At 47.4% G+C, this 18,523-nt stretch overlaps 1 protein-coding gene across 6 annotated transcripts in view; it reads left to right on the plus strand.

The window, feature by feature from the left end:
- BCAR3 (BCAR3 adaptor protein, NSP family member) overlaps positions 1-18,523 on the plus strand; it is a 204,749-nt gene that overhangs the window by 74,991 nt on the left and 111,235 nt on the right. The window lies entirely within an intron of this gene.

The raw sequence follows: 18,523 nt of genomic DNA on the forward strand, positions 1-18,523 counted from the left end.
TTACTCTGATGATGTTCCTGCCTTTCATTCATTTCAGATGAGATGAGAAGACATGGTTGGGAATAGAACCATGTGTAGTGATACTATTCATAAATATTCTGTGTTGACCTACACTAGTCTTCTGTGTTTGGGAACTGATATTCTGTGTGTCAGGGTTGGAAAAACAACTGTATGCTCATGCAACCATATACTTTTTTCTGATTTTTTTTAAATCGATTATAGAAAAACGTACATAATTCGGAAGAGGTCAAGTAGGGTAGTTTAATTTTCATAAATCAGAGTATACGAGTCATTAAAATGTAAACTCAGTATCTCATTCTTGTAATCTATATTATGAATATAACAGGAAACTACAAAACTTGATTATTGCAATGAGACTAGGGGATGTTTTGAGTGGAACCCACTTTCATTTACTTGTGAAGACCGGAATCTTGTTGCCTTCCTTAGATACTGTAGTGGTGAATGGGTGGTTATTCACACTAGAAAATAAATGTATAATCAAAGGTGCTGCTAAGCTTTTCAGCCACCCACTGAATTGGTTTATAGACGTTTTATATCAGTTCAACCAACTCAACAGATCTGCCAAAAATCCAATAAAATAACCATCACTGTTCCTTAATTGCAAACTCTTAGGTGAGCAGATAAAACAAAGAAAGGAGGCTTATCTCACAAGAATTGTACCAAACAAATGAAAATATTTGTATCTGTAACTTCAGTGCCAATGAAGGATCAACAAACACAAAAACATTTCTGAAGAATGTGGATAAGAACTTTAAAAAATAAAACATTTACTGTTAGCAGAGTCCTTGGAGATAAGGAAAATATGAAAAATAAAGACTCAGGCAATGAAACCCTTAATGACATAACAGTTTGCAAATAGTCTCGCAAAACAGTGTTGTTTTTCTGACTTCACAGCAACAATATTCCTCTTGAGACTGTATAGCTTCAAATGTGTAGGGCTAAATTCATCCCCAGTGTAACTCCAATGACTTCAATAGAATCACAGCAGAGATTAATTTGAACCAAGAATTTTATTCCTGAATTACAGCATATATTTTATGTCATCTAGACGTATCATTCTATTACCCTGAAAGCTGTATCACTTGGCTGGTTTGGTAATGAAGTGCTGGAGTTTCCTGAGCTAAGTTCTAATGAAAATGTCAGTAGTTCATTGTTCTGGAAAATAAACAATTTTGGGTGCTATTTTCCCCCTCAGTTTCTCTTTTTAGCTAATGAACAATTGTGTGTAACTAAAATATTCATTTCAGAGCGGGGCCAAATTTCATCCCTTGAGTTACTGTGTTGTCTCCAATAGACTTACCCCAGAGATGGTCCATTATGTTTAAAAAAACCTCTGGGAACACTGTAAAACAAATCAGTTCTGTCAGTTAAACGTGACTGCAGACTGTTTTGTTTTCACAATAGGGACTAATGGCTGTTATCTAGTCTCCAGCCTATTATGAAGTGTTTTTGTTTTGTGTCTGTCTTTGACAAAGTGCTGTGTCTAGGAGCAAGACTACCTAATCATTTACACTGAAAACACTTGTTTTTCAGCACTGAACTGTACTGAAGTCAGACACTGAAGCATTAGTGTTTTCTTTACTTTCCACTCTTAAATAAATGTGCATTTCTCAGCAAAAATTATACCACTGCATTAGTAAAAGATACTTTTCCACTCTGTCTTAATTTGAATTTTTAAAACAACCCAGATTAGCACTAAACTTGTTGTTCAGGAGTTTTCTGTGGAGTACAAGGCAGAAGTTATTTTAACTTGCAAACACTCTCAGAAGATGTTAGGTGTTATTGAAAATACACAGGTATGTCTTAATGGTGATTTTTTCATCTCTAAAAAGGTCTGGTTAAATGCACAGGTGGAGGATTTTTCCACACCTCTGCAAACTCTGTTGTTAAATACAAAAACATGTCTGCCATTTGTGTGCTTCCTGATTCTGCCTCCCAGAAGTATTTGACTTACTTTTTCTCCCCTGCTGATAATAGCTTCTCTTAATTAATTAGCCTCTTACAGTTGGTATGGGTACTTCCACCTTTTCATGTTCTCTGTATGTATAAATATCTTCTTACTGTATGTTCCATTCTATGCATCCGATGAAGTGGGTTTTAGCCCATGAAAGCTTATGCTCAAATACATTTATTAGTCTCTAAGGTGCCACAAGTACTCCTATTCTTTTTGCTGATACAGACTAACACGGATGCTACTTTGAAACTTGTTTCCTATGAGTATTTAATCCAACCTAGATGAAATTAGAATGAGGCATCATATATTTTGAATCAGTAACTAAGATCCCTTCAATATGCTCTTTGGTTCTGTCTACATGTGGCCATATTCTCTGCTGCAGTCTGGCTCTTTTTTTTGCTGTTCAGGTAGTGCAAAGAAGCCAAAAACCAATGAAATCTCCCCCATGCCAGGGCAACCCTCACCTTGGAGAGTCCATAGTGGGCCTTGAGCCAACATAGGGTATGTCTACTTTAGAAATGTAGGTCGACCTATTTTAGGTTGACTTATAGCCCCTGTAGTAATCACTGCGGTGGTGCATGTCCACACTACCTTCCTTGGGTCAGTGGTGTGCACCTCCACCAGGAGCACTTCCACTGACCTAAGGGCAGTGTGGGGACCTGAGAGCCTGGTCTCTCAGCTCCACTAGCAGCTCCCTGCCAGGAACCCGGCTGCCCCAAAGGCTCTTGGGGTTTCGGCGGGCTGCCCCTACCCTCCCTTCCCTGTTCACCACCAGGAGCAAGGGAAGCCACCTGGTGCTTCCCCGCATCCCATTCCAGCTTGTCAGCCCACCCCCACCCCCGCCCACTCCCTGCCAGGAACCATGCAACCTTGTCAATTTCATGACTCACCAAGTTGTGAAACTAACACAGTTGCCCCCTTCCCAGCTGGGAGTGGGGGCATGAGTGCTGCCAGGGCTTCTCGAGGGTGGCTCCCAGCTGGGGGGGAGAGAGAGAGAGAGAGAGTGTGTGTGTGTAAAACCATCAGGGCTTCTCGCCCCAGTTCCCAGTGGGGGGGGAAGCTGCCAGGGCTTCTTGCCCACAGCTCCCAGCCAGGAGTGGGGTCCAGCCACGCAGCTCTCTAGGGGAATGGGTGCCAGTGAAATTGACAAGACAGGCAACAGCCAATGTAAGGGAGGCAGTGTCTACATAGTTACTGTGTTGCCCTAACTATACCAACATAAGCCTTATACCTCTCATGGAGGTGGCGTTGTTATGTCGATGTAGTACGGCACTTACATCGGCAGGAGGAAGGCTGTAGTGTAGACACTGACATAATTAGGTCGACATAGGTTGACATAAGGCAGCTTAACAGAGTAGTGTAGACAGCTCTGATAGTCAGTTCCTACACCCATGCAGATTAATTCCTCCTGGAGTGCAGCCGAGCGGGAGAGGCACGGGGCTCCCCGGCAGTGGCAGGGAAGTTTATCGGTTCGGGGGATCCCAGCCGGCAGACAGGGGCGAGGAGCTGGCTGGGGTCCCCCGCCTGGGACAAGTCTCGCCCCTGCAGCCCCTCTCCGCTGCGTGTCTCCAGCGAGCAACCCACGCCCCCGGGCTGTGCTGCCCACCTGGGCCCTGCCCGCTCCGCGCTGCCCCCGGACCCACCACGCTGCCCTGTGGGCTGCAGGGCTGGAGCGGGCTGCAGGGCTGGAGCAGCCTCCGCGCTGCACTGCAGCGCTCCCAGCCCCGGCTGGCCATGGCCCATGTGCCCAGGCTGCTGCACAGGGGCGTCTCCTCCCCAGGCCCAGCTCAGGATCCAATGGGGCAGTGAGGGGGCAGGGCTGGGGGTGGGGATTTGGGGAGGGATCCAATGGGGGAAGGAGGGACATCTGGTCACCCAAATCTCAATAGAGCATGAGCTGACCCAGACTGTGGACTTTCAAGAAGCAGTTCAGATCTTTGCAAAACACCGCTTTGATTATTCAAACAGATAAAAATGCCAGTGTTTACTATGCAGACAAGAAAAGTTACACTTGCTGTTCAGGCATTTGAAAGTTGTGTTACTTAAAATTTTTTAACAGAGCATTTTAAGTTGTTAGTTCTCGTTTACTGGTGTCTCTTCTGCTTTCCTTAAAATCCTTGGAATCACAGCCAGACTTTTCAGTTCAGTAGTATTCACTATCTGCTTTGCAGATTCCAGACTGGAGCCAAAGTATTCTGGTACATCTGCCAATAGACGGAGGCTGCTTTGAACACTTCCTTTAGCATAACAGTTAGGGATGACATCAACACCTGTGTGGTCTTTGTCTTCCTGCTTTCCTTCACAAGTTCAAGGATTGGAAAGTTTTCTCTCACCTTTTCCCAGTTTTAAATGAGGAGATCAAAAATGTAGACGCAATTACAAAATTATAAACATACAGGTCTGGCTTTTATGTGCCACATGGGCCCTCGGGCAGTCCCAGATCCCAAAAGCAGCTGAGCTTAAAACTACAACCCAGTCCTTTGAAAGTTCAAACTTTGTTTATTCTTACTGTTTCTGTCTGGCTCCCTGTTTATCCTAGAGCTGCATGTCAGTCAGAAGGTGAATAAAAAACATCTTCAGCATGTGTTTCACACTGAGGCTGTTACTTCATGACTTTCATTTGAGACGTCACACACAAATTGGAAAAACCATTCGTTTCCATGTAGCAGGGGCCACTGTCACAAAACTACTGTTGCTGTAAAGAAGGGCACTGGGAAGGCACTTCCACCTACTCTTCCCCTCTCGAGCAGGGGGAGGTTTGAAAACCATCCCATAATGTCATCTTTGCTCCCCTTCATTGGTTCACTACTTCTCTTTGGCGGGAGGGATGGGGAAGTTGATAGATATGCAAATAAAACTGATTTCTCTTCAGAGATGTGGGGACTTTCATTACTTCATTTTCCACTTTCATTAACACTGTTGCCACTGTAATGAGCAAAATAGAGTGGAATGGAACCGAGGAATAGAGACAAAAGGGAATAGAATTTATTTTCTTTAAACATGGCCCAGGGCTTCCTTTCATGCAACTCTCTCCCCAAACCACAGTGTCTTCCTTCTCTTCTAATGTGTGTGTGTGTTACCAAAAAGCCCCAACAAATCTGTTAATACAATGTTAGGGATGCACGGTTAAAAGATCTGGATCCCCATTCACACTTCTGAAGTGGTATTGGGAAAGGTTTTGTCCAATCTACACTAGCACTTAAACAGCTTTCAGTACTGGCTCAGGGGGACACCATTGTTGCCAACCTGTGTCAGCAGCAGATGAGTTTCCTAGTCTAGCCTGGACTAACAAACTGGGAAATGTTAATGATAAGCTGGTGATTAATCTTTTCTACATTTAATTACCTCCAGTGATTTTAGTTCCTGTAGGAAACTCTCTAACTCCCTCTTACATTTTTTGAAACACAGGAATTCTCATACAAGACCAGGCCAGTGCTCCATCTTATCCAGTTTCCAACAGTAGCCAGTACAGGTTAACACTGAAGAATGTGCATTAAACCCTGCAGCAGGCAGTTTTGAGAGAATCTGCCTGTCACAGTTCCTTAGGTAACTGCACCTCTGACTCCTTTGTGGCCGTCTCAAGGGCACTGTACTCTACTGACATCTCAGGCCTCTAGCTGTCACCTTTCTTGGGGCGGAGTTCAGGGACTCTCCTCCTAGACCAGGAATGTAGGCTGCGTTCCTCCTTCAAAGCACTCTGATCACATCAGCAAGTCTGACTTTAGCTCAGCGCCTGCAGTCTTGTTCTCTCAGGGCCAAGGACAGGGTTAACCAGTGACCAGCCAGCCTTCATAAAGCAAAGTTTTACTTATTCAGAACAAAGCACTACAGAGAAAACATACATTAAAAACAATAAACAGATAATTTACAGGAATTAGCTTACCAAGGAGTCATCCATTTTCCACATAGAGACCCTGATAGGAACAAAGTACTTCAGGACCTTTCCACATGATCTGGCCCTCTTGGTCATAGTGTCATGTCAGTTCTTTGATTGTGTGGGACTGACCTCTCTTCCTCAGTCAGGATGGTCGCTTTTATACAGCGTGTAGTTCTTAGAGGAAAAGGCATATAGTAGTTTGATCTGGTTTAAGACCCCCTCTTAAACCAGATCAAACTACTATATGCCTTTTCCCCTAAGGAGTCTGACTTATCCAGACTTGCTACCTGCCTGGGGGTTTGCCTTAAGTATCTCCAGTGATTTTAGTTCTGCAGGATACTGTTTAGCTCCCTCCATGAAGGCATATATACATATAATCTTTATAGCATTCATGCAATAATCATTGGATCTTCCAGGTGTTCATAATATCTGTCACACTGATTACAGAGAGAATTTATTCCTAAACTTTCTAGCTGCTTCTTTACCTAAGGCCCATTTGTGTGAGGTGCTGAGCACCCTCAGCTCCCATGGACTTTGGTGAGAGCAGAGGAAGCACAGCACTTGACCAGTTCAGGCCTTTTTTTCTCTTAAATATTATCATCATTAAAGGGTACTGGCAATTTCCCTTTAAAGGCACAGTACCAAATAAGCACTAGGATGCCACAGATGTATCACAGGACAAGTATTATAAAAGTCACACAGACCTTGCTTCCTATTCTCAACTGCTGTGACAGGAAGTAGGGCAGTTAGCCATCCCTTAATTAGGTTGATTCTATATTATTTTATGGCTTAAGACCTTGACATGAACTATGTGAACTCAAGGCAGTCAGTGCAGCTGACAGAGCATCAGCATCAGATCTAGCTCCAGACCCAATGGTCCTCAAGAAGGCAAAACTCACATTGAAACCCCTATATGTAAGACTCTGAAAGTCTATACATAAATCTCTTCCTGCATCCTACTATAATGACATCTCTCACTGAACATTTGCCAGTCAAAAGCTTTCAGCTTTCTCTAAAAATGGAATAAAACTAGCAGGAAAGGAATATAATGACTCATACCAGAGTATTCTTAGCATATGTAATAATGTCAAGTCACTAGCCCCATTACTTAGCACCCAGCCATGTTGTGAAGGAAATCTATATTCATTGCCTAGTTCTTATTCATAAAAACATTACAATTTTAAAAAAACCCGAGTTACTCGTCTATAAATTACACTGCCTGGAAATTTACAGGACAGTTAAATCAATCAGTAGAGACCAGTTCACATCCTAAAATTGATTTGATTCTGTGGCATAGTTTTATACATTTTCCATTAAACAGTAGCAGAATTAGTCCAGTCAGAGCAGCAAGAAATGTTCCCCTATGCTGCGAGGAAAATATTTGTACTTCCCTAGCACCTTCCATCTGATACTCTTTTAAAGTGCTATAATGGACAAATATTCACAACACTTCAGTGAGGTAGGTAGTTTAGATTAGTAAATGGAAGTGTAGGAAGGTTAAATGACTTCTTACAAGGTGACACAGAGCTACACCTATAACCTGGTTCTCCTGACTCCAAGTCCTTCACTCTCGCCATAATCCTGTCTCTCATGACCAGCAATGATGAGTGTGCTAGTTAAGGATTGCTATCTGGACTATGTCATATGTTTGCAGTGAACCCTCAGACCATCCAAATCTTATCTGCTTTCTTGTTTCATCACCAGTTCAAAAGTCAGCTTGGATATGTGAAAAGGTTTTTAAGCCTCTTACGTCAGTTTCTAGAGTGGCTCTGAACTCAGTTTAAGTGAATTTGGCCTGAATTGTGGTTTCATGTTGATACCAGGCAAAACTCAGTGTTTCTGACCTAATCTTATGCGAGTTCTTTGGGTTCGCTGAAACCTGAAAATTCAAGAGCTGAGAACTCACAATGATCAAAACTGTTGAAAAACATTGCAGTGAAACCCAGTAAACCAACACTGGCAAACTTCAAACAGCTCTATCTGGTAGGCTATAAAAAAGTAGTATACTTAAATGTTAGCTTTTCACTTCTGAATAGTACATCAGAATCTAGTATATTGACTACAAATTTATCTATTGTCCTCTTCTTTTTCCTGATGGTGGTTTCTGTTAAATTCTAGACTCTAGACTCAGATTCTTAGCTGATGTAATTGGAGCTGATTGAGCTACACCAGTTTAAACCAACTAAGAATTTTTCACAATGAGTTCAGTTTTCTCTGATATCCATGGTAATTTCTGAGGAAATCTGGTGGATTTTGGATAGGAGCCACTGGCTAAGTCTCTTGTGGATATGTGTACACAGCAATTAAACATCTGTTTCTGGCCTGGATCAGCTGACTTGGGCTCAGGCTGCAGGACTGTAAAGTTTCTGTGTAGATGTTCAGGCTCAGGCTGGAGCCCAAGCTCTGGGAGTCTCCCCTCTGCCAGGGTCCAAGAGCTTGAGCTCCAACTTGAGCCCAAATGTCTACACAGCCCTGTGAGCCTGGGTCACCTGCTGATCTTTAATTGCTGTATAGATGTACCCTGTGAATATCTTCTTTAATTAGCTTTAAAGGTGACCTAAGACGACGACTTCTAATTGAGGGTGTGCCCTTTTTACTCTTTTTTTTTTTTAATGGGGCAGAAGAGGAAGTGTGTGTGTCTGTTTTTAAAGGCTTATTTTCACCTTTTTTTAACCTTAGAAATATCAGAAATATCAAGTCTGGTCTTTGTTGGTTTTGCTGGAGGACCTTCTGGATATCTTAAAGGATGTTTATTGTGAACCTTAGTTGAGGTGGTAGGTATATCAAATATTTTAACAAAGATTTCCTTTTCCAAAAGTGTTAATTAGGCAGTGAAGTTAAACAGATGTAACCAAAACAAATTTAACAGTTTTACTAAAAATCCCTTCCTCTCTCAAAAACTCCTTTCCTTGTTTTGAATCATGTGATGTTATCCTTTCACTAATTCTCAGTGACTGTAGAATCTTCCAGAGTGGACAAGACCTGAATTTCTAATGAAAGAAACAAGCAGAAAAAGAACCTTTACAAAATATAGGCCTTCTTTATACATATCATAAAAAAGCACAGAAGTACACAAGCCCCCACCTTTCCCCCCTCCTCTGTATGTCACCTTTAAAAGGTATTTTTTCTGATGTTGGTTCTTTTTATTTTGCCTAATTGACCTAGTGGTTGTGGTCTGTATCACCAGGCCAGAGATCAACTTCCATTTCCAGCCAGAGTTGTCTGGTTTTGCTCATGATTGCAAAAGGTTTCCTTCTTCTATTAGCCTCAGTATTTTCCAGAAAGACAGCCACATGAAGGTGATGGGTTCTACTCATCCATCAGTATGGCAAGGATTGCTGTGTGTAAGCCCCAGTGGTGGTTGTCGGTCTTGCCCCCGTAAAACTGTAGACATTGATAAGAGAAGAGATTCCAGTGTCATTTGAGCAACCTTGTTCTTTTATATATTTTTAAAGGTCTGAGCTATACTTAGTGTTTGGTTGATATAGCTACAATGCTCAGGAGTGTGAAAAATCCACACCCCTGGGCGATGTAGTGATGCTTCATAATACCCAGTGATGCAACTAAGTCAACAGAAGAATGCTTCAGTCAACCTAGCTACTGTTTCTTCGGGAGGTGGTGGTCCTACACCAATGGAAAAAGCCCTTTTATTGGTGTAGGCTGTGTCTATAACAGTGGTTCTCAGGCACCACAATGTGTTATGTGGGCCACAGGTTGAGAACCACAGCCCCCTCCCAAAAAAAACCCTCCACAGTCCCCCATGCCCAGCACCCCCTGCCAAGGGACCCCTCCTAGAGGGGAGAGCACCCCCACAAACCCCTAGTTCCCAGAACCCCCCCCCCTCACTGCCCAGAGTGCTCCCCCTCCTCACAAACCTGCCCAGAGACCCATTCTCCCACACCCTTCCCCACTACGGCACTCACCAGTTCCCTGCTGGCAGTAGCACTCCAGCAGGCTGCCGGAGGCTGTCTCCTCCCAGCCAGCCCCACCCCCTTTCAGACCAGAACGGCAAATTTTGCATGTTTTTGGGCTGCATGTGACGCATGGGCCACGAGTTGAGAACTGCTGTTCTCTACTGTGTGGTTATGTCAACATAGCTACGGCACCATAGCGGTGACAGTATAGTTCCTGTAGCGTAGACAAGCCCAAAGTCTCCCTGCTTTTCTCTTTCTGGCATTTATATTGTTTGTTTCTTGAGCTATGTGGCAATATTAGCAGTGAGCATGTCTTAGAACTGCTCAGGCTTGTAGCTAGGCAAACAAAAGTGAGGATGCTTTGGGAAGACAATAAAAACATAAATGTAGTAGGCATCCTCCCCCCAGAAAATTGTGACATGTCAAGTGCAATCTTCTGTGTTTTAGAAGGTTCTTAGACAAACAAAACCAAAACCTGAAGAAGGAAGCCTATCTACTGTTTATTTGGAATTGTAGGAAACAATTTGATAAACTATATGGAGTTAAAACACCAACAAACATATCAAAAACCTTGGCTCAGAAATACTCAGATATACTCAAAAAGGGGCCCATGTTGGATTTACGTGGTTCTATTTGTTTTGTTATCCTCTCCTCCGTACATGTGACAGGGACACTAGACTCCACTGTCCACCCCCCAAAAACAATGAGGAGTCCTCAGCCCGCCCCCACATTTGGGTTTGTATAATATTTTGTTACCAAACTTTCTGTTTAAACAAAACCAATTTGAAATCTACTGATTGGTTTTTGTCCTCCCTCTTTCCCCATGTGATAGTCTTTCCTTTCATGGCTTTTTCCCGTGTCCTGTTCTCTTTCGCCATCTAGGGCCTGATCTACAGACCATGGAAGTCAATGCAAGTCTTTCAATTGACTTCAATGGACTTTGGATCAGGCTCTAAATCTCTCTCTCCATGGTTTTTTGTGCCTCCGCCTTTCTCCTTTCTCACTCATTTCTTCCGTAATCTCCCTTTAGCTCCCAGTCACAGCTCTCTTGCTTCTCCTGGCTCCCTTACTTCTGCTTTCTATTCCCTGTCTACCCTTTCCTGTTCTGTTTTCTCCATGCCCCTCTTTAGCCCCTTGCTCAAGCTTTCTTCTCCCACTTCTACCCCATATTCCAGTCACTCGCCCCACACTTCCATATTTGCTCTCTTGCCCTAGCTGAGGCTCCCATATCTTTCTTGCCTCCACCGTATTTCTTTCCCATTCTCCCACTGCTCCATCAATGCAGCCATATGCCCCAGCCATCATGAAAGGTCTGTAATGTATTATTTCTACCCAGTGATGAGCTGCCAAAATATTAACAACCGGTTCCCTCCTCCTCACCCCATGAGGGGGTCATGCCCTCCCCACCCCCTGGGGGTCATGCCCCATCCAACCCCCCACGATCCTTGACAGCCCCCCCCAGGACTCCTGCCCCATCCACCCCCCTTCCCTGTACCCTGACTGCCCCCCACCGCCCCATCCAACCCCTGCTCCTTCCTTATTCCCCCCCCCAGGACCCTTGCCCCCGTTCAATCCCCCTTTTCCCTGCCCTCTGACTGCTCCGACACTAATCCACCCCCCCAACTCCCTGCCCTCTATCCAACACCCCCCCCCCGCTCCCTTACCGCACTGCCTCGAGGTGGGGGCCAGGCCGGAGCCGCTCAGCCGGGGCTGGGCCGGGCCGGGCCAGAGCTGCACCACCCGGCCGATGTCAGGGCTGCACATGCGCCGGCCGGGGTCAGGCCGGAGCTGCGCCACTCAAGGACGGGGTTGGGATTGGGAGCCAGGCCAGAGCTGTGCGGTGCCTAGAGCCCTACTCGCGCCCCCACCCCCCTGCCCCAGCTCACCTGCGGGAAGCCGCTGCTTCCTTCTCAGCCCTCCCTGGCTTCTCGCCCGAACAGCTGATTCGCGGGAAGCCGGGGAGGGGGAGGAGAAGCTGGGGGAGTGCTCAGGGGAGGAGGCAGAGGCAGAGTGAGGTGAGCTGAGGCTGGGGGAAGGGCAAGGAGCTGCTGGAGCTTTTGTTAAATTTTAAAAGCCCTTTTCGAACGGGTTGTCCCGCGAGGGACAACCGGTTCGAAAAGGGCTTCTAAATTTAACAACCGGTTCCCATGAACCGGTGGGAACCAGCTCCAGCTCACCACTGTTTCTACCTGTACATTCTGATGTTGGAGGCAGTGTCTGGTTAGGAGTGGGTTATTTTGTCCTCTGGTGAGGTTAGTGAGATGGATTCCAGTACCTTTAGAATCTTTGATTTTTAAGATCAGGTGTTCTTACCTCAAAGTAAAAAAGAAAAATAAACTCCTCGGGCCAAATTCATCCAGTTGAAGTCAATAGAGTTACGCACTCTTACACCAGGCAGTGATGCTCCGACTGAGGCGCGCAAGCTGCAAGTGGCTCTTCAATGTCTCCTGCAGCACTTTGCAGCTTGTGATATTAAAACACTGATTTAATTATTAACCAATTAGGATGTTTTTACTATGCTATTAATCAATTGTAGTTGATGAAATAATACTTGGTCAGTCATTTTGCTGAGAGAATAATATATCAATATATAATATATAGATATAAAACTAAATATTTCCCCTATCATACTGCTTAAATACAAATATACAGTACTATAGTAAATGGAATAATGAATTCACACTACTGTGGCTCTTTTGGGCAATGATGATTGCTAATTGGGCTCCTGAACCGCTGAGGTCTGAGTATCACTGCACCAGGACTTAGGCCTGGTCTACACTACGCATTTAAACTGAATTTAGCAGCGTTAAACCGATTTAACCCTGCACCCGTCCACACAACGAAGCCCTTTATAGCGATATAAAGGGATCTTTAACCGATTTCTGTACTCCTCCCCAACGAGGGGAGTAGCGCTGAAATCAGTATTGCCATGTCGGATTAGGGTTAGTGTGGCCGCAATTCGACGGTATTGGCCTCCGGGAGCTATCCCATAGTGCACCATTTTGACCGCTCTGAACAGCAATCTGGAGTCGGATGCACTGGCCAGGTAGACAGGAAAAGCCCCGCGAACTTTTGAATTTCATTTCCTGTTCACCCAGCGTGGAGAGATCATCAGCACAGATGACCACACAGAGCTCATCAGGTAACAATGCAGTCTCCTGAGAATCGAAAAAGAGCTCCAGCATGGACTGCACGGGAGGTACTGGATCTGATCGCTGTATGAGGAGAGGATTCTGTGCTAACAGAACTCCGTTCCAAAAGACGAAATGAAAAAACATTTGAAAAAATGTTTGAAAAAAGGCCATGATGCAGAGAGGCCACACCAGGGACTCAGTACAGTGCCGTGTGAAAGTTAAGGAGCTCAGACAAGCCTACCAGAAACCAAAGAAGCAAACAGAAGGTCCGGGGCAGGGCCGAAAACATGCAGCTTCTATGCTGAGCTGCATGCAATTCTAGGGGGGTCTGCCACCACTACCCCACCCCTGTCCCTGGATTCCGAGGTGGGGGTGGTAATCGCAGCCATGGCTGAGGATTCTGCAGATGGGGAAGATGAGGAGGAAGAGGAGGACGAGCCTGTAGAGAGCACACACCACTCCGTTCTCCCCAACAGCCAGGAGCTTTTTCTCACCCTGACGGAATTACTCTCCCAGCCCTCCCAAGCAACTATCCCAGACAACGAAGCCATGGAAGGGACCTCTGGTGAGTGTACCTTGTAAATATAAGACATGGTTTAAAAGCAAGCGTTTTTTAATGATTAATTTGCCCTGAGGACTTGGGATGCATTCGCAGCCAGTACAGTTACTGGAAAAGTCTGTTAACATGTCTGGGGATGGCGCGGAAATCCTCCAGGGACATCTCCATGAAGCTCTCCTGGAGGTACTCCAAAAGCCTTTGCAGAAGGTTTCTGGGCAGCGCTGCTTTATTCCATCCTCCATGGTAGGACACTTGACCACGCCATGCATGTAGCAAGTAATCTGGTATCATTGCATGACAAAACCTAGCTGCGTATGGTCCCAGTGATTGCTGGCATTAAAGCAACATCCGTTCTTTATCTCGCTGTGTTATCCTCAGGAGAGTGATATCGTTCATGGTAACCTGGTTGAAATTCAGGAATTTAAGTAAGCGGACAGAGATGGCCATTCCTACTGGGCTGTTTGCCTGTGGCTTAAAAGAAATCCTTCCCTGCAGGTAACCAAGCGGGGGTAAATAGGAGGGCGATTGGCGCTGAGCTTTTCTGCGTTTGGCTAGCAGGGATCTTTCCTGCTACCAGCCACGTGATTGGGGAGGGGGGAAACGGGGGTGTTTAGCAGTGATCTTCTATGATACCAGCCAAGGGGTGGTTTCTGCTGCTGCACATTAACATGAAAGAAGCAGCACTCAACGGGCTTTGCTTGCTATTTGGGAAAGGAGGGCGCTGGATAGATGAAGGCTGCAGAAGACGAAAGACAATAGCTTACCATGGCCGCATGCAAGCTGAATTCTGCTGCCCGGACCTGCGTCTGTGATCTGTAACACCAAAGCCGCAGGCACTCAATATTAAGATGCAAAATGCGACCTTGTAGTGAAAACACATGTGCTATGTAAGGTGAATAGTGTTGTTCACCATGAAAGAGTATGACCATTGTTCTCTAAAATGTATCTTTTTAAATACTTCTCTCCCTTTTTTCCCTCCCTCATGCTGCTGCAAATTTTTCAAGCCTCCCTACTCCGTCCTGAAGGCTATCTCAGATAAGGCGGCGGAAAAAAAAGACGCGAGAAGAAATGTTTTCGGAAAATCATGGAAGTGACCCACAATGAAAGAGCTCATTTGAATGAGTGGAAGGACATGGTAGCAAAGTACAGGAAAGATACCAGTGACCATGAGGACAGGAGGACGCTCGAGATGAGAGGAGGCGGCAGGAAGATCAGCGGTGGCGGGATGCAACTCTGGGGCTGCTGCGTGATCAAACTGACATGCTCCGGCATATGGTGGAGCTTCAGGAATGGCAGCAGGATCACAGAGTGCCTCTGCAGTCCCTGTATAACCACCCTCCCCTCTCACCATGTTCCTTAGCCTCCTTACCCGCCAGACGAGTAAGAACTCGTGGGGGTAGGCTCCAGGCACCTGCCCACTCCACCCCAGTGGACAGCCCAACCAAAAGGCTCTCATTATTATGAAATTTTTTTAGTGGCCTTTTCCTTCCCTACTATCCTCCTCCCAAACCCCACCCGGGCTATCTTGTCAGTTCTCTCCCTCTTTTTATAATTAAGTAATAAAGAATACATGATTTTTAAACGAGAGTGACTTTATTTCCTTAGAAAGCAAGCTGTGATCGAAGGGGTGGGTGGGTGGGTTACTTACAGGGAATGAGTCAATCAAGGGGGGGAGGGTTTCATCAAGGAGAAAGAAACACAACAGTCAGACTGTACCCTGACTACTGATTAAACTGGTTTTCAAAGCTTCTCTAATGCGCACCGCTTCCTGGTGTGCTCTTCTAATTGCCCTGGTGTCTGGCTGTGCGTAATCAGCAGCCAGGTGATTTTCCTCAGCTCCCACCCCACCATAAAGGTCTCCCCCTTACTCTCACAGAGATTGTGGCGCACACAGCAAGCAGCAATAACAATGGGGACATTGGTTTGGCTGAGGTCTGAGCGAGTCAGTAATGTGCGCCAGCGTGCCTTTAAATGGCCAAATGCACATACTACCACCATTCTGCACTTGCTCAGCCTGTAGTTGAACAGCTCCTGACTACTGTCCAGGCTGCCTGTGTATGGCTTCATGAGCCAAGGCATCAAGGGGTAGGCTGGGTCCCCCAGGATAACTACAGGCATTTCAACATCCCCAACTGTTAGTTTCTGGTCTGGGAAGTAATTCCTTTGCTGCAGCCGTTTAAACAGAGTAGTGTTCCTGAAGACGCGAGCGTCATGAACCCTTCCCGGCCATCCCACGTGGATGTTGGTGAAACGTCCCTTGTGATCCACCAGTGCTTGCAGCACCATGGAAAAGTACTCCTTGTGGTTTATGGGTTCCATCTATCGCCCCACCACAGTTAGGGAATCCCATTGCAGCAAAGCCATGCACTATGACCTGCACATTTCCCAGAGTCACAACCTTTTGTAGCAGCAGCTTAGTGATTGCTTTGGCTACTTGCATCACAGCAGCCCCCACAGTAGATTTGCCCACTCCAAATTGATTCCCAACTGACCGGTAGCTGTCTGGCGTTGCAAGCTTCCAGAGGGCTATTGCCACTCGCTTCTCAACTGTGAGGGCTGCTCTCATCTTGGTATTCTGGAGCTTCAGGGCAGGGGAAAGCAAGTCACAAAGTTCCATGAAAGTGTCCTTACGCATGTGAAAGTTTCGCAGCCACTGGGAATCGTCCCACACCTTCAACACTATGCAGGGCTGCCCAGAGGGGGGGGCAAGTGGGGCAGTTTGCCCCAGGCCCCAGGTCTTGCAGGGGCCCCCACAACAGGAGAGCAGCTAAGGAGGGAACCGAGGGGGCCGCCACTCCCCCATTGAGCACATTCCCCTAAAGTGGCCTTAGCGGGAATTTGTAAGAAGGTAGAAAGGTCCGGAATTCCCTCCCCTCCATGCATAGGGCGGCACTGCTGATTGGCTGCCGGGGCCTATTGAGCTGCTCCCATTGGGCCTCCAGCAGCCAGACCCCGCCCCCTCGCGCTCCCTCAGCACCTTGTGGAGTAGGGGCTGTGTGCTGGCAGCGTGATTAACTTGGGCTCCAGAGGCAGCCAGGGGCTGGAGCTGCATGGTGGTAAGAGGAGTCCCAGGGGCAGTCAGGGAGCAGGGGGCGGGTGGGATGGTTCGGGTGGGGAGAGGGGCTGGGGCAGTCAGGGAGCAAGGGGAGTTAGATGGGAGGAAGTCTGGGCCTCTTTCCAACAGCAAAACACAAGCATAGAAAAGCAGCCTTCAGTGGGAAGTACTATCAGCTGGCCTGGGCAGCCTGCACGGCCCCCAGCCTGCTTGCCTGAGCTGTATTATTAATGCATTTTAGTTGGAAGATGCAGCCTGAGTGATTTAAAGGCCCCGAAGGCATAGGCGGCAGGTTATATATGTTTGCGGTGCTCAAGCACCAGGAATATTCAGGGCTGGGGGCCCTGCTCCATCAATATTTGGACCTGGGTCTCTCCCCCGGCCCTGCCTGGATCAGGCCCTGGCCCCGGCCCCCGTGGGTCTCCCCCCGCACCCCGCCTGACAGAAAGCAGCGTGGCACCTCTCCCCTGCCTGCTTCTGCTGCCGGAGTAGAACGGCTCCCAGCAGAACTGCTGTCTTCCATCCCCTACTGGCAGGGCAGGCTGCCCTTACCCTGCCCTTCGGCCCTCGCCCTGAGCCTCTCCAATGCCCCAAACCCCTCATCCCCCCACACCCTAATCCTCTGCCTCAGCCCTGAGCCCCCCCACATCATGAACCCCTCATCCTCAGCCCCACAGCCCTCACCCCACACCCCAACCCTCTGCCCTAGCCCTGAGCCTCTCCAACGCCCAAAACCCTTTATCTCCCCACACCCTAATCTTCTGCCTCAGCCATGAGCCCCCCCACATCATGAATCCTTCATCCTCAGCCCCACAGCCCTCACCCCACACCCATCCTCAGCCCCACAGCCCTCACCCCACACCCCAACCCTCTGCCCTAGCCCTGAGCCCCCTCCTGCATCATGAATCCCTCATCCTCAGCCCCACAGCCCTCACCCTTGCATTTCCTCCTATCCCCAAACTCCCTCCCAGAGCCTGCACCCCCTCCCGGAGCGTGCACCACCTCCCCTTTCCCACACACCCCTTCCCACCCTCAAACTCCCTCCCAGAGCCTGCACCCCTCACCCCTTCCTACACCCCCAGCCCAGAGCCTGCACCCAAACTCCGCCCCAAAGCCTGCACCCTTCACCCCCTCCTGCACACCCACCCCCTGCCCCAGCCTGGAGCCTGCACCCAGCACCCAAACTCCATCCCAAAGCCTGCACCCCTCCTGCACCCTAATCCCCAGCCCAGGACCTGCACCCCAGACCTTCCCCCTCAACCCCCTCCCAGAGCCTTAGGCAGGTGGGGGTGGAGTTTGGGGGGCGGAGTTGGGGGGGGCGGGTTCTGGGCACCGCCAAAATTTCTACAAACTTGCCACCCATGCCTGAAGGCTGCTGAAAGAGCTGGAAAAGTTGCAAGCTTTCTCTGCTGGGCTTTTCATCTGGGTCATACAATGCAAACCTGCTTGAGGCACTGCACAAGAGATATGTATTGAGGAAGGCCATGCATCTCACAGCTTAAGCTCTTCTAAGCTTGCAGCCATGGCAAAGGATTTGGGAGCAGTTAACAATTCTGTGTGGTTAAGAGATTTTTCATTTCCTGGGCCCTGCTACCCAATGCCCAGGGCCCCACAGGGGATACTGAGTGAGTAGCCCGGCTTGTCCTCTGCAATCCCTTCCCTGCTTCTTTCCCTTGTGTTTGCAAGGGTCTCATTAACATGCTGCATCTGAACGCCCCTCCCCCAGGCCTTCCCTCCAGAGACACAGCCTCCTGGCTTCTCCTCCTGCCTCACTTTCTTCTTCTCTCCCTGTCTGTGGTTTTTCTCCATGCCCTGTCCCTTGTCTGTGCTCCCTCTCCACCGCATGCACTGTATTAAGCACGTCTCTGCCTCTCTTGTTTATAGGCTCTGTGCTGGGATGGCAGAGGCAGAGCTATTGTGTTCTCTGCTAGGTCTGTTTGGATCAGACTCTAAAATCAAACGCTCCCTTTGCTAGCAGTATCCCTCCGCCTGCTCGCAAAGGCTTCTGG

Source organism: Mauremys reevesii, linkage group 8 (assembly GCF_016161935.1).
Source record: "Mauremys reevesii isolate NIE-2019 linkage group 8, ASM1616193v1, whole genome shotgun sequence".
Classification (NCBI taxonomy): domain Eukaryota; kingdom Metazoa; phylum Chordata; order Testudines; family Geoemydidae; genus Mauremys; species Mauremys reevesii.